At 36.8% G+C, this 21,709-nt stretch overlaps 1 protein-coding gene across 1 annotated transcript in view; it reads left to right on the top strand.

Annotated features, from left to right (window-relative positions):
- LOC135480310 (protein mesh-like) overlaps positions 1-21,709 on the top strand; it is a 99,961-nt gene that overhangs the window by 13,810 nt on the left and 64,442 nt on the right. The gene's annotated exons all lie outside the window — the stretch shown is intronic.

The following is a 21,709-nucleotide window of genomic DNA, read 5'->3' as shown; positions in this document are numbered from 1 at the left end:
TATTTTCAGAAGTACTTTCAGCATACCATGATTTGAGATTTGGTAATTTGAAAAATATATTCCACATTAATGTAGTAATAGTGCTTTTTGCAAATCTATGGTAGAGAGATTACAAACCAAAAGCACATTTTATTTATTTATTTGATTGGTGTTTTACGCTGTACTCAAGAATATTTCACTTACAGTATATGACGGCGGCCAGCATTATGGTGGGAGGAAACTCTCAACCATCCACAGGTTGCTAGCAGACCTTCCCACGTAGTCAAGAAACACATTTTAAAAAATTTATAAATAAGGTGTAGAGCTCCTTAACACTGCCTTTTAGGTCAGTGGAAGTGTTAAAAATGGATGGAAATAATGCGGTTTGTGGTATTTGTGGAAATAATATATTTTGTGTTTATTAAACAGCTCTGTACCTTAGGGGAAGAGAGAGTGTAAATATGTAAGTGGAATATCAGCATGCACAAAACTTGTAGGAGTCTCTTGAGGACGTCACTTGACATCTGAAACGCAGGTGGAGTTAAAACCTAGCCGATATTTCCTTAAGAAACACAAGCAATGTCAGGAGAGGTGCTGCGTAAATCTCTCTCCATTTCCTTTGAAACGCCCAGCAAGTTTCGTACGCTTTTTGTAGCTACCCTTTCCTTTGTCAGTGCGTGTGTCTCGGCTAAAGTGTTAGCAGCATGAGCAGGGATGAAACACCTTTTGTTTTACAGAATAATTAAAACCACATTTTTTGACACATGAGTTATATTTTGAGGACGAGTTCGTTACCTATATATAATTTTTTTAGAGATTATATTTCTTTAACTGACCACAGTCATGCAAAACAAAGGTAGGAAAGTGACATTGCAGATTTCACATGTATTGTTTCAAGCGACCTCAACTGTCAGTTATATGGTGTTATCCAGATTTTCCGGGGGAGATATTTTCATCTTTTGTCTGAGATCATTTACAATATCAGATCAGTGCTTCGTTGTTTTATTGTAGCATGCATCAGTAGAAATGCTGAAATTAACGTCTGAAGAGTATAGTGGCGCTGATAAGGTTTTTGATACTTTTTTTGTGAGAAAATTTACAGCTTTTTTTTTTTTGAGGGAAAAAGGAATGCATGTAGTTGTGATTTGAATGTAAATCAATCAACATAAACATGTAGGTGAATAAGTAGCCCTTCATGTACTCACCTATCTGAGGAGAGTTTTATTCTGATTACATTACATGTATTTCCACCAGTAGATTGGTATGTGAAAATGCACCTTCAGGAGCATGTAAAGACCTTATATTATACTTTTGATGCCATCACTTAAGTTTTTCTCTTAACAAATTGAAAGATGCTAAACTTTAAGTGAATTTCGGTATTTATGGCATTTGTGAACTCATGTTTTAACAAGTTTGATTTTTTTAAGTGAATAGAGTGCATGTGTGAAGAATGAGCCATTCATGGCAATTTTAGCGTAATTTGGTCATGTAACATTTAAACTAATGGCCCGCTAGCCCTAGACCAATGAGGTCACAGGTTCAAATCCAGCTCCTGCTTTATATTCCATCGTCACTTTGTCAGATATTTGTAAGCGTACATGTACCTGGAAAAGTATATTTACATGAGAAGCACATATTTTATTGAATATTCAAGAAAGTAGTGCACTACACGCACATCATGATCATAATTTTATCATTGCTCCTTATATGAAGTGTGCTGCATCATAATTTATTGCACTTTCCAAGAATGTCGTATGCTACATCATAATTTATTGTACTTTCCAAGAATGTCGTATGCTACATCATAATTTATTGCATTTTGCAAGAATGTTGTATGCTACATCATAATTTATTGCATTTTCCAAGAATGTAGTGTGCTACATCATAATTTATTGCACTTTCCAAGAATGTCGTATGCTACATCATTATTTATTGCATTTTGCAAGAATGTTGTATGCTACATCATAATGTATTGCACTTTCCAAGAATGTAGTGTGCTACATCATAATTTATTGCACTTTCCAAGAATGTCGTGTGCTACATCATAATTTATTGCACTTTCCAAAAATGTCATGTGCTACATCATAATTTATTGCACTTTCCAAGAATGTCATGTGCTACATCATAATTTATTGCACTTTCCAAGAATGTCGTATGCTACATCATAATTTATTGCACTTTCCAAGAATGTTGTGTGCTACATCATAATTTATTGCACTTTCCAAGAATGTAGTGTGCTACATCATAATTTATTGCGCTTTCCAAGAATGTCATGTGCTACATCATAATTTATTGCACTTTCCAAGAACGTAGTGTGCTACATCATAATTTATTGCACTTTCCAAGAATGTAGTGTGCTACATCATAATTTATTGCACTTTCCAAGAATGTCGTATGCTACATCATAATTTATTGCACTTTCCAAGAATGTCGTATGCTACATCATAATTTATTGCACTTTCCAAGAATGTAGTATGCATTATAATTTATTGTAGTATTACATTATAATTTATTTCACATTCTAGAATACAGCATGCTACATCATAATTTATTATACTTTCAAGAAATATAATGTGCTATTTAAATCATAGTGAAGAATGTAGTCTTCCACGCTAAACTTTGTGGAAGATTACCATGACTGGCTGTCATTCATTAACCTATTATATTGTCTTGATTTGAGCAATAGCTTGAAAACCTCTTAGATACTTTGGCTGAGAGAATAACTGAAAAATCTGAAAAACCAGCGATTTGATGGTGTACAAGTACTTGGAATCCCTTTGAGAACAGAATCTCGCTTATTTTCCATCTCTCTTTACAGAGTGACCTTAACAGGCATGTCAAGTGTGTTGTACCAGAACCCTTTCATATGAGCGCGAGTACGCATGCACCTGAAGTGTTTGAATGCTTGCATACTCCAGTAATACCTCTTTATTCCCATCTTCAATTTTCTTTTCTTTAGAACTAAACATTTCAGATTTCTATAGATAATATAAGCATACATGTTTGTGGGCGCGTAAATGGATTCCCTGTGGGCGTATAGTAGTACCCTATATGCACTTATCCATTATACCTGTGCAGTCACCAGGTGGGCTTGTATAATTATATCTATGTAATATGTTTGACCTTAAAGTTCAGCTCAACGGCAAAGAGTAGCATTTCGGAAAGTATAGTACCAATTCTGAAACGTCATTATCAGTAAGATTCTTGAAACGTAAGTAGGATTTCTGAAATATCTGTTCTGAAAGGATTTCTGAAATATCTGTAAAATTTCATCCAGTCTGGCTGTTGTGCAAACATACCTCAACTCTTCTTTCAAGATCAATACAACACTTATGATCAGGCACCATACATTATTATTATATATATATATATATATATTTATATATACATCGGCCCTGATAGCACAGTTGGTAGAGTGTCTGCTTTGGAAGCGTTAGATTCAGGGTCAATCCTGAGTCGGGTCACACCTAAGATTTTAAAAGAGGAAGTTGTAGCTTCCTCGCTTGGCGTTCAGCATGAAGGGGATAGCGCAACGACTGGTTGACCCATATCATTATAATGGCTCGGGCGGGGAGGCTTGCTTGCCTTCAGTAAGTCGCCTCAGTGAAGCAGCACTGGATTAAAGAGCGGGGGAAATCCGTCCTGCCGCAAGGAGGCACATCACATGCTCTCTAAAGACCCCTTCATTGTCACATGACTGAAAAATTGTCAAGTATGGTGTTAAAACCCAAAGCACTCAAGAAGCTCTGAGTGATTCAATCCCCATGCTTTCACCGAGATAATAACTTAAGATTTGAGCTTATTAATGAAATATTGCTCCTTTATATAAACCTACAGACTTCACTGTCAGGTAACTTCAATCAAAGAGCTTTTTACTCAGCCAGGTATTGAACATGCAGGTACAAAAGGAAAACATGCATTCATTTCACTTTTTATTCCACCATCATTGTGAAAGAGTTTTCTGTTCTGCAGGATAGCTTGTGACAGAGGCCTTCTGTGCATGAGGACCCTCCATCACTCGCTGAGACATCAAAGTTGATCATTCATCACCTGACTGTTGTGTCAAATTGTAACCTGATCAATTTTCCGAGGGGCAGATATTTGCCAGATTTACCTGTCTTTAGTGTGAATACATCACTGCTTTCAGTAGGCTCTAAAGCTGTGTGTTTTAGTGACTCCACCCATGTTTATATAGCCCAAACAGTGAGTCTGTGCCAGCTATTGGAGAGTAGTACATTAGACTTCCTAAAAATCCAGCTAAATTTATTTATTTGATTGGTGTTTTATGCTGTAAACAAGAATATTTTACTTATAAGATGGTGGCCAGCATTATGGTGGGAGGAAACCGGTCAGAGCCTGTGGGAAACCTGTGACCACCTGCAGGTTGCTGGCAGACCTTCCCACCATCCAGCTATACAAACCTTGTGTGTGTACATGTATATACATGTGTAAACAGCATATCCGCTGTCTACTACCCCAAACATTGATTCCATACATGTGTTATATACATTTATCTAAACACACACTTTTTTTTATATATTTTATTTATTTTTATTTTATTTTTATTTAATTTTTTAAAATATTTTAAAAATACAGTTTTATATGTCCATCAGTGAAGATTGTGTTGTTGTATGGCGTTGTTCATCCGTCCGTCCATCCGTCTGTCTGTGTGTAAAGCCAAAAGTTTTTTGACAGTACCAGCAAATTTGCGAAGCTGCTTCATTTGAGACTAAGGAAGTTTGTTGATTTTTTTCCTTTACCATACAAGGTAGAATCCTGTATTAAAAACAGCTGGCATTGTACATGTGCAGAAAAAATAAGCACGTTTAAACCAATAAATAATTACATTTTATTAAACCTTAGAGTTATTCTTGATTTTCATTGGTCAGTATCACCACGATATGGCTGACATATTGACGATGTGGTGTTTAACCGTAATCTTTCATTCATTGATCAATACAGGGCTATGCTATGTTCTGCAAACCTAATACTCGGTGATAACAGCCGCAAGCAAAGCAGTGTCGCGCTCACAAAGTAACAGCCCTCATTTACAGCGCAACAGTCAACAATCTGATGCCTTTATTCTGTACTACAGTTATATCAAGTTGTCTGCTGTCTTTTGTCCACTTGCTCGTAAAGTAAACGATGGCTTGCTTAGTTCAGTGATATAAAGTTTCAGCTGAACAGCTCTTTCTTAAGTTTTTTTTTTTGTGTGCGTAGTAAAACATAGCGCATCAAGTATGGTGTTCACCTAGTGCTCTTCACTCGCTTAACATCACTTGACTGGAGTTAACAAGGCATACACCATCTGTGTAATATGTTTGTGACACAGTGGTTTTTCATGTCAGCGCTATATTGAAGACCTGCTTCATCATCTAGAAGTTTTATATAGTATGATTCTGTGTATTTTGGTCATCAGCCCTGTCTGATAGCACTGACTGCTGTTATTTTTATAAGGTGCACTATGTACCAAATAGAAGTATTTCCAAAATGTACATTGATATTTTTGATGGTATCTTACTAAATAACCATAACTTCTTCAAAGATGTTCAGCAGCTGAACAGGGTATATTATTAATCATGTCTCCTTTACCCAATGTGCCATAAACGATGTAGGCTAGCCATAAACAAAGTAGGCTAGCCATAAATAAAGTAGGCTAGCCATAAACAAAGTAGGCAAGTCATAAACAAAATAACCAATTCATAAAATAAGCGGCTAAGCCTTATACAGAGTAACCAAATCATAAATACGGTAGTCATAACAAAGTAGCCTGGCCATAAATAAAGTCATCTAGCCATAAACAAATGAGTCACACAGGCCATAAATAAAGTAGCCATAAAAGCCATTAGCAATTAAAGTAGCCATTCAAGTGATTAACAAAGTAGCCTGGCCATAAACAAAGTGGCCTAGCCATAAATAAAGTACATGTAGCTATTCAAGCCATAAGAAAAGTAGTTACACAATCTGTAAACAAGGTTGCTGCAGAAGTCATGAACAAATTAACCTAGTTATAAACCAGTTGTAGGCAAGATCTGCAAGTCATCAATCAGTTAGCTTAGCTGTAAGCAAGATCTGCAAGTTGTTAACCAGTTAGCCAAATTGCAAGCAAGATCTGCAAGTTGTTAACCAGTTAGCCAAATTGTAAGCAAGATCTGCAAGTTGTTAACAAGTTAGCCAAATTGTAAGCAAGATCTGCAAGTTGTTAACCAGTTAGCCAAATTGTAAGCAAGATCTGCAAGCTGTTAACAAATTAGCCAAATTGTAAGCAAGATCTGCAAGTTGCTAACAAGTTAGCCAAATTGTAAGCAAGATCTGCTAGTTGTTAACAAGTTAGCCAAATTGTAAGCAAGATCTGCAAGTTGTTAGCAAGTTAGCCAAATTGTAAGCAAGTTGTTAACCAGCCCAAGCCAAGTTGTATTAAAGCAAAATCTCCAAGTTACTAGAAAGATACCCAAGTCGTAAGCAAGATCTCTAAGTTATCAACCAGTGGGTCAGATTGTAAGCAAGATCTTCAAGTTACTAACCATCAACAGGTGTTTGCAGGTGTGCCAAAGTTTAGAGGATGTATGGTAGAGTGAGGCACTGTGTGTACAAGGTTATTAGCCCACCTGAGTGGAGCAATTACTTCTGCTTATAGAGACATTGAGGGCCACATGTTTTATTGCCCCACCCTCATGGTGCTCTCACCTGGTCATGTCGATGTGTCCCCGGGCCCCACTACAAAGTGACACTCTCTAAGGGCCCGGGGTAAAGTGGGTCAACCGGCTTGGGGGCCTCTATTAACAGACCTACGGTATAGATTACTTCTCCTTTAATAATACCTGTATGAGTGTAGTCTTAGATAAACCAGAAGAGCTATGGTAATACCTGTCAAACTGATGATAATGTCTCGTCATGTGATTACGACGTTCATAGGTGGACAGGAAACACATGTACTTTTTCAATCAATTAAATCTTATTTTTCTGGAGGGTTGTCAACGTGGAAAGTATATAAGCCAGCTTGGTACCAGGTACCTGCCATGTTTTACATATTAGATTACGATGTCAAAGGTGAATGTAGTGGCTGAGGAATCACGGACTATATTGCTTTTCTACATAACAAATATTGCAAGATGCTACAAAGAGCTTGACAAGATACCTTGAACAATAGTTTTCAGAATTTTTTTTTTTTTTTTTTTACCATTTGGATGAAAATTCATGAATGTAAGCAAGTAACAAGATAAAAAAGATTGTGCCCCTCCCCAGAAAGCTGTTCTCCACCTCGAAAACATATGCCCTCCTCAGAAATCTGTGCCCCTCCTCAGAGACGTATGCTACTTCTCAGAAACCAGTGCCCCTCCTCAGAAATCTGTGCCCCTCCTCAGAAACCTGTGCCCCTCCTCAGAAATCTGTGTTCCTTCTCAGAAAACTGTGCCCCTCCTGAGAAATCTGTGTTCCTTCTCAGAAAACTGTGCCCCTCCTCAGAAACCTGTGCCCCTCCTGAGAAATCTGTGTTCCTTCTCAGAAATCTGTGTTCCTTCTCAGAAAACTGTGTTCCTTCTCAGAAATCTGTGTTCCTTCTCAGAAAACTTTGCCCCTCCTCAGAAAACTGTGTTCCTTCTCAGAAATCTGTGCCCCTCCTCAGAAATCTGTGTTCCTTCTCAGAAAACTGTGCCCCTCCTCAGAAAACTGTGTTCTACCTCAGAAACCTGTAAACTTATCTTTAAAAGCGATCGTGAATTAAATTAATCTTGTTTTAGAAAAGCAACAGTGAACTGCTTTAATAAGCAAAAGCAAAATGCCTCTAAACAGGACTTACGCTTTCTTATTAATGTGAAAATGTAATGAAATTGTTCATATTCAGAGAAGCATCCTCTATTCATCAGTTTTTATTATGAGAATCTTGTGAACCCTAACAGAAGAAAACTTGCTTTTATGTTGATAAGGTGGGACATTATAGTTGCATGACAGACGCCTAAATCTAGTCTGTAGCCCCTATATATGCCATGCCAGCCTCCTACATACATGTATGTATAAGAAGTACTTCTGTGGTTACATGTAAATGTAAAGACCCCCCCCCCCCCTTATCACTTATCCCCCCCTCCCCCACCCCATCTCTCTACCTCTCTTCCTCCCAAGTCCAGGGGCCTTTAATGATATCTGGGTCAGTTTGTATAGTGGGTATGACTGCACCTACAAGTGTACATCTTTAGATATGTGCAGTTTACATTATATCTAAACATTTTTTTAATAAGAAGGAAAACACTTTATATTAAAAGTGTTTGAATTTAGTATTTAATATGTACTTGTAAAGGGCTCTTATTGGTATTACTTTTGCTAGTGCAAGAAATGTAGTCAATACCTTTAAGATGTTGTCTGATAGTGCCAGATATGCAGACATAAGGCATGAAACTTTAGCCTGTTTTTTTTTATACAGAAAGTTCTTCCTTTGGATTCCTGAAGTGATGCATGAGACTGTTGTGTCAAAATGGCAATGTCGCAATTTCGACATCTTTTGTGTGAAGAGAGGAGAGAAAAAGAGCAGAATTTGAAGTGTGTGTTAATTTGGTGCAATTCAGCAAATGTTGAGACCCAGATTTTGGACAGAGCCCAATTCTCAAACATTTTCTTCTGTGAATCACGATTAAGCTTTATATATGAGAGATGTATTAAATTGAAGTGCCTGTGTCCCCTTTCGCAACATTGGCGAGTTACATGTACCTTGATTCTTCAACCTTTTCAGCCACCTCTGCAACAATAGAATGAAGCGTGTCTGAGAGAACTGTGCCGTGTGGAGAAATAATTTGCACAGATATATGATTCTTGCATCTTTAGTGACACAAACAAATCAGTTTTGGTAAGATTTTCATGATAATTGTATGCCTAAATTCCACTGAAAGCAGTGCTAGACGCGTTGATTAGGTTGAAGATTTGAAGGTACATCTGTACATAGATAGCTCTAAGCCAAGAAGCTTGCTCAGTAAAAATACAATGTCTCTTTATCAAAATTCAAATATTCTCACATGATATTGCTCTTTATTAATAGAAATAGTTTCCTTTGCCAGAATGATAACAATATTGATGTGTTATATTTGATATTGCTCCAAACAGAAATGCTTGCAAAATTACTGTACAGTTTCCTTTATCAAAAGTCCAAGAATTACCACTTTTACCTGAGAAAGTCTTCAACCTTTTGGGGCCTCTAAAGCACTATTTCCAGTGGAATTTATGCATACAATTATTATGAAAATAATGCTAAAATTGATTTATTTGTGTCATTCAAAATACAAGCTCCATAAAACTGTGCAAATTATTTCTGTTCACCTCATAGTTCTCTCAGAATGTTTCAAAATACTGGTCGCACAATGGGTTGAAACGGCTAAAAAATTAGAGTAATTGAATTTTATTCCGTGATACTAGAGTAGAAAAAGCTTATCACTTTAACCGCAATTATTCAACCATTTTGCATGTTTACCAGTTTTTTATTCCGGTTTATTCTGAAGGCGTTATTCTGTGTAGATTGATAAAATTATACTTTATGTGAAGCCCTGAATCTGGCCAATCCAACACATGTCATTTTGTCCCTAAAATCAAATTTAAAATGTGCATAAATTGCGCTGAAAATTGATCCTTCAGATACGAAAAGGTTGAGGAACTAGGGTATGCTTAATCATGTATCAACGTGGTTACACTGATAATTATGGAGCAAATCTCAACCCAGTCATAATGTTAATGACAGTGTTTGCCACAAACATGCGTGTTTGCTCTTTACAACAAAACTGGCATGTATGAGTACTGCTGTTTTTTTTTTAACCTTTTTGTGTGTTTGCAAAGTGGGTTATTATACACATCTGAAGTAGATTGTGATCTACATTATTCTGTGTAGATTGATAAAATGACACTTTTTGTGAAGCCCTGAAACTGGTCAATCCCAACCCATGTAGTTTTGTCTCCAAAGTCAAATTAAAAATGTGAATAATGTACACTGAAAGTTGATCTTTCTGATGCGAAATGGTTGAGGAATTAGGGTAGTATGTGCAGAGTGAGAGAAATATTTGGCAGATGTGTCAGAAATCTGTGAGAAAGAGTCCCAGCTATTCTAATGAACACTGTCATTCTCGTTAATCTAGCTAACTAAATCAGTATAAGGTGAGCCACAAAAAGCTGCTGCCGTTATTCAGGGCAGGTGAGAAAACCGTCTGCTGGAATACCTCATTAACCATGAACGAGTGCCGCGAGAATCAGGTGTGGCTGGTTAAGCTGTCAATCAACCTGAGCTCCGCCAGGGACTGGGATAGGGGGCTATGGCAGACAGCCAGGTGTTAGAGGGAAAGGGAGGAAAAGCCAGAGCTCTGAGGGTGGGACTAACTTAAAAAAACATCTGTTGGGCATTGCAGTGCTGACCCACTAAACACGATTCGACAACGCAATACCCAAATTGGCTCTGCAAAAGTGCATGTTTGTTTCTTTTTTCGTCTTACCTTATTTTCTTCTTATTATAAATTTTCTTGAAGTTGTTACTTTCTGTCTTCTGCAGTCAGATGTTAAAATGAATAACTTTGCTTACAGATAATTATCTGAATTTGTACTTTGCTTCTTATCAGTGATATTGTTATGTTCAGAACAAACACGAAAACCTCCACTGACCAACCCATTATGACATTGAATGAAGATATCATTCCTTTTGAGACATTCTTACCATATTTACATACTTTATGTTCACTTTGTGGCAGTTGTTGAAAGCTTTGTTTATAGTCTTATGGAACAATTTCAGTTTTTCAGGAAAAAAGAGAAAAAATTTTGATGTTTGCAAAGGTGAAGTCCTGTAAAGCAGTACTTTTGCAAAAAGAACCCTAAGTTGGCAAACCAGTCCAATTTCCTCAACATTTTTGCATATAAAAGGGCAACTTTTAATACAATTTCTGTAACTTTTGATCTGAGTTTGGAGACAAAACCACCTTGGTTGGGTTTGCCAAATTTAAGAGCTTTACAAGAATTATTGATTTTGTCAATTTACACGGAATGATGCTCTCAGAATATGCTTATAACACCTGTGAAACATATACGTGTCGTCGAAATTGTCTTTTGAGGTTCGCAAAGGTGAGGCCTTGTCAGAGAATTAAATCCTAGTGCTGATAAACTTCAACCCATGTAATTGTAGTTCAGCATATTTGAAATTATGGTTTGGTGTTGTAAGGTGAACAATTAGAGCAACAAATGTGGATTTACGACAGGCCTGATGATGGAGCAAACAGAACAGCTGACTAATGTAGCATTCATGGACAGGGGCTGCCAATCAAAGATATCTCGCATAGTAATCCAATCTGCTTGTTACCATCAGAAATATCTGCTAGTGCCTCTAGGCATCTGCGCCACGGCACATCCATTGCTGCGTCGGGTTCGGAAGTTGTAACGATGGGTGTGTCCCTAAAAACTCCTGCCTGACCGTCTTTAAATACTCGCCATCCTGCCCGCGGGCACTTGAGCCAAGCCTCCATTAGCTGCGGCACAGGAAGGATATGACTTCTCCCTGTACTCTATTGTACAGCCACACCTTGACGTTTTTGTCAGGCCAAACAAAAAAAATTGTTTTATTTACCTATTTCATTGTTTATCATAAAACAAATTTTCACATACACGATAGTGGTCAGATTTAAGGATGGAGGAAAGACTGTTTTAAGTTAACACCTTTTAAAGATAGAGGATGAATAGAAACCAAATTCAAATATTTTGCACCTGAAGTTTAAAGCAGTTTTGCCTTTCATCTATGATCTCTAACAGATAAATGTTTGACCAAAAATGTAATTGCTTTTCTTGGACAAGTGGCATTCGAAAGGGATCAAAATAAAGAGATTAACCAATTGGTGCAGTTCACATTTGTGGTATTCTGTAAGTCTTCAAGCTTTTTCCACTACTAAAGCACTTTTTTCAGTGGAATTTATGCATACAGTTATAATGAAAATGATGCTAAATGATTTGTTGGTGTCATTAAAGATGCAGGCTTCATAAAACAGTCCAGATTATTTCTGTACACCTCATAATTCTCTAAGAATATTTCAAACTTGTGATTGCAGGGACTGTTGAAAAGAAGAATTAGGGTACGTCATCATTGACCAATTTGCATACATGTTGCACAGTTTTTTGAATACTGAACACTGTGCCTCCCTGAGTTCTGAACAGCACAGCCAGAAAGAGTGAAATCTATTGGATGAACAGTTGTGAAAACGACAAATATACAGAGATCTCTTTCTTTATAGTTTAAGGTGGAGAATGTGATCACAGATGCCTGTCATGTGCTGACTTAGCCCAAAAAAAAAAATCAACCCCAAAAATAATTTTTTATTAACATTGATACCAGCAGAAATGAAGGATAGATATTGTGAACAAAGACTGTAAAAATGGCACTTGTAACAGCCTCGCTTGTCTCTCAGCACTGAGAGATTATAGCAAGGAAAACAGGACAGGTCAGCCCGATGTCAGTATAGTGTGAATGAGTGGAGTGTCATGTCTGGTGTCTTGGGCATGATAAATGTACTTCATTGCTGGCAGCACTTTGTCGTCATGGACTTGATCTGCCACAAGAAGACACAATATATATATACACATACCTAATCACTCCTCGTTGCTGAAAAATTGTAAAGTACAACGTAAAATCCCAAACATACATATAAATATTGTTTAAATAGAAATACACTAAAATAAAAACTGATGATAATGGTGTCGTTTCGGAAATGTACTCTTGATATGATATTGTTTTCAAGAAAAGTTGTCACAATTAATATGCATGCTTTACTGTGTAAAGAGATCTTGTTAATTCCTTAAGCATATGTGGGAAGGTCTGGCAGAAACCTGCGGATGGTCGTGGCTTTCCCCTGGGTTCTGCCCAGTTTTTTCCCACCATAATGCTAGAGGTCTTCGAATAAGTCAAATATTATTGAGTACCAGCCTACAACATCAATCAAATATATGAATAAATTCGTTAAAAACAGCGTAGACATGTGGAATAGAAGTGTAACATAGATGTGATGCTATACAACTTGTTACTTCAGCAAGAGTGTAACATAGGTGTGATGCTATATAATTTGTTACTTCAGCATGAGTGTAACATAGGTGTGATGCTATATGATTGGTTACTTCAGCAAGAATATAACATAGATGTGATGCTGTAAAACTTGTTAGTTCAGCAAGAGTGTAACATAGGTGTGATGCTATCTGATTGGTTCCATCAGCAAGAGTGTAACATAGGTGGGATGCTATACAATTGGTTCCGTCAGCAAGAGTGTAACATAGGTGTGATGCTATCCGATTGGTTACTTCAGCAAGAGTGTAACATATGTGTGATGATATACAATTGGTTACTTCAGCAAGAGTGTAACATAGGTGTGATGCTATCTGATTGGTTCCATCAGCAAGAGTGTAACATAGGTGGGATGCTATACAATTGGTTCCGTCAGCAAGAGTGTAACATAGGTGTGATGCTGTAAAACTTGTTAGTTCAGCAAGAGTGTAACATAGGTGTGATGCTATCCGATTGGTTCCATCAGCAAGAGTGTAACATAGGTGGGATGCTATACAATTGGTTACTTCAGCAAGAGTGTAACATAGGTGTGACGCTCTACAATTGGTTCCGTCAGCAAGAGTGTAACATAGGTGTGACGCTCTACAATTGGTTCCGTCAGCAAGAGTATAACATAGGTGTGATGCTATACAACTTTTTAGTTCAGCAAGGGTTTAACATCATTGAAAATTGTTGGCTGGTTCTCTTTGCATGATAGCGTCCTATTTTCGTACTTTATATTCTTTCTTAGTTTTTTGGTGGTTTGTGTTATACCTCATTTTGATAATTGGCCTTGCGATTATTGACCTGGAGCGTCTTTATTGGTTGACGGCTGGTATACAAATGTCTGTGTTAAGGCATAGATTACACCCCCTCCTCCCATCCCCACTCCCCAAGGACTAAGAGAATGATGAAGTGGGGTGGATGAGAACGTAGTAGACCCTGGCCATTATGTGTGTTGGACCCACATAATCTTAGGTAAAATACATGTTTGGAGTCAGAAATACAATAAATCAATAAATGTTTTTTGACCTACAGGTGCTCATTATATATTTCTGTAATAAGCAATATATTCTGCTCCCATACTAGGTCTGTCCAAGGTACATTTGCATATGCATATTTAACTGACTTATCCTTTTGTTTTTATTACCTTTTCGTATTAGTTTGACAGTTTTAATTGACTTATTCTCTTCTGCTAATTAGCAGATTTAGCTGTATAGTCCTATTTTTTCATGACTAAATTTCTTTGAGAATTTTCATGAGTGGGATGCTTAGTAACGATATATTCAATTTTAAAATAGGTAATCATGCTTTTGATTTTATAATTGGTAATCATGATTTTGATTTTATACTTGGCAACTATACTTTAGATTTATGATTAGAAACAGTACTTTAGATTTTATAACGTGCCTATGATTTTATGATTCTTAATCATGCTATACATTTGTTAATCAGTAATCATGCTTATGGTTTTATAATCTGTATTAAATTTTCCTTCAAGTTCAGCATGCAGGCTGCAAGGGGTCAGTTTCATGAAGCATATTTAGTGTTAGAGTAGCTCAGCACTAAAGCCACTTAAACAAACATCATTATGATAGTTAAGGACTTGCATAGCTTAAAGTGTGTTTCATAAAATAGCTCCCGGTGATTTTGCGACGCAAATTCTTCAGGAAAAATTTGTCTTCCTCTGCTGGCTTTTGAAGTATTATTGATAAACAGGCCTATATAATTAAGTGAGTCCGCAAATCCTTCTTGGGATTTTTTGAGGGGAGGAAATGAAGTTATAGTAAGGTGAGAATGTGAGTACGGTAACTGTATTGAGGTGGAGCCAGATTACAAGATACATGAATTTATATAGTGCACAGTGTCAAAGCAGCTGGAAAAATATTACTGGCTAAGATAGTTTTCCAGGTGTCATCAGATGATAAACACTGGTGTTTTTATCTGTTAACAGATGGACAGGTAGGAAATTGACGACAAGGGTGGCTTTGTTAAAGGGGACCTGACACAGGCAATCAGATGTATTGGAGTGTAACTTGTGTAGGGTATACAAAAATTAGCACCTTCACTGGCTACACTAAACCCTCCATAAATTCCACCAGTGAAGTATAACTTTAGATTGAAATTGAAAATGTTTTGGTATAAGACTTCACTTTGTGCAGCGTCGGTAAGGTTTTGTGTGGTAGATGACACATGTGACGGTGAACTGTTAGTGGATGAATTAACTACTGGTGTGTCACATGCACAGATTGAATGAAGAGATTTAGGGTAGCACTGAGGTTAAGTTGGTAGCACTGAGGTTAAGTTACAACTTTTGTGTCGTTTTTCATCACGAAACTTCGGTCCTGCCACACGTAGAAAAGAAAATGCATTGTGTAAAAAATCCAAGGTGTTTGTAGCCTTGTCATTGAGGAAGACATGAATAAAAACACCGGACATAGTTCCATTCTAGTAGTGTGTATGATATACCTTAAACATTGAGGTGTATTTGCTTTTAATTGTCATGATTAAATGTGCATATGTAGGTGTTTGTGAAGGAGTTGGGTAAAAGTTTTTAGCACTTCGCCAAATACTTGAGCTGATGTTTCTATCAACTTTTAAAATCTGCATTCTGCTTTGTGTAATATTAATTTCATTTTATTTAATATTCTGCCGTTTTTGTAATTAAACCATGCAGATCCTACATTTTTTATGAAAAGAAAATCATCTTTTACATGAAAAGAGGGGGCTAACTATTTAGGTGGCCATAACTGCGTGCCTGTTACACTTGTGGGGTTGCAACCTATACATGCTCAGCTTTATAAAGGTGCATATACAGGTGTCAGTTTCATGAAGCATACCTAGTGTTAAGTTGCCCTCAGCTAAGTGCAATTTATATCTCTACAACATATATCATCATGGTAGTTAAGGGCAAACTTAGCTAAGTGAGCTTCAGGAAACTGTCTCCAGGCTATACTAATATGGGTGTGCATACCTGTTACCCTTGTGGGTATGCATACCTGTTACACTTGTGGGTGTGCATACCTGCTGCACTAATGGGTGTGCATACCTGTTACACTTATGTATGTACATACCTGTTGCACTTATGTGTGTGCATACCTGTTGCACTAATGGGTGTTCATACCTGTTACACTTACTTGTATGTGTGTGTGCATACCTGCTGTACTAATTGGTGTTCATACCTGTTACATATGTGTAAACATACCTGTTTCACTAATGGGTGTTCATACCCATTACACTTACATGTATGTGTGTGCATATCTGTTACAATTATGTGTGCATACCTGTTACACATGTGTGTACATACATGTTGCACTAATGGGTGTTCATACCTGTTACACATATGTGTGTGCATACCTGTTACACTTATGTGTATTCATACCTGTTGCACTAACGGGTGTTCATACCTGTTACACTAATCGGTGTTCATACCTGTTACACTTACGTGTGCACATAACTGTTACACCTATACCTTTTACACTTGTGTCTGTTCATACCCGTTACAGATGTGCATACCCATCATAAAGGAATACTTAAGTGACTTGTCAGGGCCAGAGTAGCATTCATCTTGTGATTCGCTACAGTGAAACAGGAAATAATCATCAGCTATGAATTATCATAATATCAAGTCATACGCACCCCTTTGGAGGAGTTTTAATAGTAAACCAGTTTAAGGTCTCAGATACTAGCTGGTATGAATTGAAAATACCTGTAACTTATTTGAAGGGCTTAAATGGGTAGCTAAGCTACAATCCCATGTCTGTGGAATTTGGGTTTTACTGTGGCTTCAAGGTTGTATGAAGTTAACTTTTTCTTGTGTCTGTATTAAAGGTCTTTCTTGTTCAGATTGTATGGCAGTTGTATTCTAACTATCTAGCAGTACAATTGGGGCTGTTTACAGCGTTTTGTTATTTTTCTTGTTTATGACAACTTATTATTCCGTGCCTAAACTATTTGGGTTGTTCTCAGCTTTTTTTTATTCTAGTTGTTTTTGATGATTGTTGTTATTATTCTGTGCCTGAACTATTTGGGTTGTTTTTAGTATTTTATTATTCTAGTTGTTTTTGATGATTGTTGTTATTATTCTGTCCCTGAACTATTTGGGTTGTTTTTAGTATTTTATTATTCTAGTTGTTTTTGATGATTGTTGTTATTATTCTGTCCCTGAACTATTTGGGTTGTTTGCAGTATTTTATTATTCTAGTTGTTTTTGATGATTGTTGTTATTATTCTGTCCCTGAACTATTTGGGTTGTTTGCAGTATTTTATTATTCTAGTTGTTTTTGATGATTGTTGTTATTATTCTGTGCCTGAACTATTTGGGTTGTTTTTAGTATTTTATTATTCTGCTTGTTTTTGATGATTGTTGTTATTATTCTGTCCCTGAACTATTTGGGTTGTTTGCAGTATTTTATTATTCTAGTTGTTTTTGATGATTGTTGTTATTATTCTGTGCCTGAACTATTTGGGTTGTTTGCAGTATTTTATTATTCTAGTTGTTTTTGATGATTGTTATTATTCTGTCCCTGAACTATTTGGGTTGTTCGCAGCATTTAATTATTCTAGTTGTTTTTGATGATTGTTGTTATTATTCTGTGCCTGAACTATTTGGGTTGTTTGCAGTATTTTATTATTCTAGTTGTTTTTGATGATTGTTGTTATTATTCTGTGCCTGAACTATTTGGGTTGTTTTTAGTATTTTATTATTCTGCTTGTTTTTGATGATTGTTGTTATTATTCTGTCCCTGAACTATTTGGGTTGTTCGCAGCATTTAATTATTCTAGTTGTTTTTGATGATTGTTGTTATTATTCTGTGCCTGAACTATTTGGGTTGTTTGCAGTATTCTATTATTCTAGTTGTTTTTGATGATTGTTGTTAATATTCTGTGCCTGAACTATTTGGGTTGTTTTTAGTATTTTATTATTCTGCTTGTTTTTGATGATTGTTGTTATTATTCTGTGCCTGAACTATTTGGGTTGTTTGCAGTATTCTATTATTCTAGTTGTTTTTGATGATTGTTGTTATTATTCTGTGCCTGAACTATTTGGGTTGTTTTCAGTATTCTATTATTCTAGTTGTTTTTGATGATTGTTGTTATTATTCTGTGCCTGAACTATTTGGGTTGTTTTCAGTATTTTATTATTCTAGTTGTTTTTGATGATTGTTGTTATTATTCTGTGCCTGAACTATTTGGGTTGTTTTTAGTATTTTATTATTCTAGTTGTTTTTGATGATTGTTGTTATTATTCTGTCCCTGAACTATTTGGGTTGTTTGCAGTATTTTATTATTCTAGTTGTTTTTGATGATTGTTGTTATTATTCTGTCCCTGAACTATTTGGGTTGTTTGCAGTATTTTATTATTCTAGTTGTTTTTGATGATTGTTGTTATTATTCTGTCCCTGAACTATTTGGGTTGTTTGCAGTATTTTATTATTCTAGTTGTTTTTGATGATTGTTGTTATTATTCTGTCCCTGAACTATTTGGGTTGTTTTTAGTATTTTATTATTCTGCTTGTTTTTGATGATTGTTGTTATTATTCTGTCCCTGAACTATTTGGGTTGTTTGCAGTATTTTATTATTCTAGTTGTTTTTGATGATTGTTGTTATTATTCTGTGCCTGAACTATTTGGGTTGTTTTCAGTATTTTATTATTCTAGTTGTTTTTGATGATTGTTATTATTCTGTCCCTGAACTATTTGGGTTGTTCGCAGCATTTAATTATTCTAGTTGTTTTTGATGATTGTTGTTATTATTCTGTGCCTGAACTATTTGGGTTGTTTGCAGTATTCTATTATTCTAGTTGTTTTTGATGATTGTTGTTAATATTCTGTGCCTGAACTATTTGGGTTGTTTTTAGTATTTTATTATTCTGCTTGTTTTTGATGATTGTTGTTATTATTCTGTGCCTGAACTATTTGGGTTGTTTGCAGTATTCTATTATTCTAGTTGTTTTTGATGATTGTTGTTATTATTCTGTGCCTGAACTATTTGGGTTGTTTTCAGTATTTTATTATTCTAGTTGTTTTTGATGATTGTTGTTATTATTCTGTCCCTGAACTATTTGGGTTGTTTTTAGTATTTTATTATTCTAGTTGTTTTTGATGATTGTTGTTATTATTCTGTGCCTGAACTATTTGGGTTGTTTTTAGTATTCTATTATTCTAGTTGTTTTTGATGATTGTTGTTATTATTCTGTGCCTGAACTATTTGGGTTGTTTGCAGTATTCTATTATTCTAGTTGTTTTTGATGATTGTTGTTATTATTCTGTGCCTGAACTATTATTCTGCTTGTTTATTATAGCTTTTATCATTATGCTGTGCCTGAATGAGTTGGATTGTTCTTTGGTAGTTGTATTTCAGTGTTGTATCTAAGTAATTTGAATTTATAGGGCAGCATGTATTATTATGCTGGTGTGTGTATCTTTTAGGCTCTGTACGATACCTGCTTTACTGTGGTGTGCCGATACTCTTTGAGTTGTTTAAAGTAACTGTATTACTGTGCACTGCCTGTAATAATTGGACTGTTTACAGTAGCTGTATTACTCTACCTTGACAGTACTATTTAAGTTGTTGACTGTAGCTATATTACTGCAGTTTGTGAGTATTTTACGGCAGAACTGTGCCTGTACAATTTTTGGGCTGTTTACAGCAGCTGTATTGCTGCACTGCGCCTGTACAATTTTTGGGCTGTTTACAGCAGCTGTATTGCTGCACTGCGCCTGTACAATTTTTGGGCTGTTTACAGCAGCTGTATTGCTGCACTGCGCCTGCACAATTTTTTAGATGTTTACAGCAGCTGTATTGCTGCACTGTGCCTGCACAATTTTTGGGCTGTTTACAGCAGCTGTATTGCTGCAGTGTGCCTGTACAATATTTGGGCTGTTCACAGCAGCTGTATTGCTGCACTGTGCCTGCACAATTTTTGGGCTGTTTACAGCAGCTGTATTGCTGCACTGCACCTGTACAATTTTTGGGCTGTTTACAGCAGCTGTATTGCTGCACTGCGCCTGCACAATTTTTTTAGCTGTTTACAGCAGCTGTATTGCTGCAGTATGCCTGCACAAGTTTTGGGCGGTTTACAGCAGCTGTATTGCTGCACTGCGCCTGCACAATTTTTGGGCTGTTTACAGCAGCTGTATTGCTGCAGTGTGCCTGCACAAGTTTTGGGCGGTTTACAGCAGCTGTATTACTGGCCTGTATCTAACCATATGTCCCACACCATTGTGTTGCTAGCAGCTTTCTCAGCTCCACCCAATCTGACACAGTTTTACAGACTCTAGTCTTCCTGTCCAGGGATGTCTGCATGTAGATGTCATATCCCTCACTGTTTAACCACACACGCCTCTTCAAGTGGCGACAGCAAGGCAATGAACCAACATAGACAGAGGTGATGTTAACAATGATAAACAGTCAGTCAGCTGAACAGCCATTCCACAGAATACATGATGCCAATTCTCTGAATTTGATTGTAGACTCATTATAGAACACAAAAGATTTTATTAGTTTGTTTGGATTTATTGATCCAGTAATCTGCGAAAAGCACTTATTCAGTTTACAAGGAAAAATATTTTGAGATGTCTGTTGTGAAATGGAGAGAAGTGGTGTATGGGTAGTAGGTTTATTGTGTAAGCATGAACACCTGTTGTGCATTATTCTACCTGGCTGTTTGATATATATATGTACAGGTAGTGGTGGATACTGATGAGGTCCATTCCCTTCATAAGTGAGGTCCATTCCTTCATTTGTGAGGTCATTTCCTTCTTTTGTGAGGTCCATTCCCTTCATTAGTGAGGCCCATTCCCTTCATTTGTCAGGTCCGTTCCCTTCATATGTGAGGTCCTTTCTCTTCATTAATGATGTCCTTACCCTTCATTTGTGAGACCCTTTCCCTAATGTCCTTTCCCTTCATTTGTGAGATCCTTTCCCTTAATTAGTGAGGTTCATTCCCTTCATCAGTGAGGTCCATTCCTTTCATATGTGAGGTCTATTCCCTTCATTAGTGAGGTCCATTGCTTTCATTAGTGAGGTCCTTTCCCTGAATTAGTGAGGTCCATTTCCTTTGCTAGTCCAGCCCATTCCCTTCGTCAGTGAGGTCCATTCTTTTCATATGTGAGGTCCGTTCCCTTCATTAGTGAGGTCCGTTCTCTTCAATATTGAGGTCCTTCCCTGAATTAGTGAGGCCCATTCCCTATATTAGTGAGGCCCATTCCCTTTATTAGTGAGACCCGTTCCCTTCATTAGTTAAGCCCTTTTCCTTTGTTAGTGAGGTCCTTTCCCTTCATTAGTGAGGTCCATTCCCTTCGTTAGTTAAGACTATTCCCTTCATTTGTGAGGTCCGTTCCGTTCGTATGTGAGGTCTATTCCCATCATTTGCAAGCATGATTCGCTTCATTAGTGAGGTCCATTCCCTTCATATATGAGATCCATTCCCTTCATTTGTGAGGTCCATTCCCTTCATATATGAGATCCATTCCCTTCATTTGTGAGGTCCATTCTCTTCATACAGTATATGAGGTCCATTCCCTTCATTTGTGAGGTCCGTTCCCTTTATTTGTGAGGTCCATTCCCTTTGTGATGTCCATTCCCTTTGTGATGTCCATTCCCTTCATACAGTATGTGAGGTCCAATCCCTTCATATGTGAGGTCCATTCCTTTCATTATTGAGATCCAGGTTGTGATGTTTTCACTTT

Source organism: Liolophura sinensis, chromosome 13 (genome assembly GCF_032854445.1).
Source record: "Liolophura sinensis isolate JHLJ2023 chromosome 13, CUHK_Ljap_v2, whole genome shotgun sequence".
In the NCBI taxonomy this organism is placed as follows: Eukaryota; Metazoa; Mollusca; class Polyplacophora; order Chitonida; family Chitonidae; genus Liolophura; species Liolophura sinensis.
This window is presented reverse-complemented; position numbering and strand designations above follow the sequence as displayed.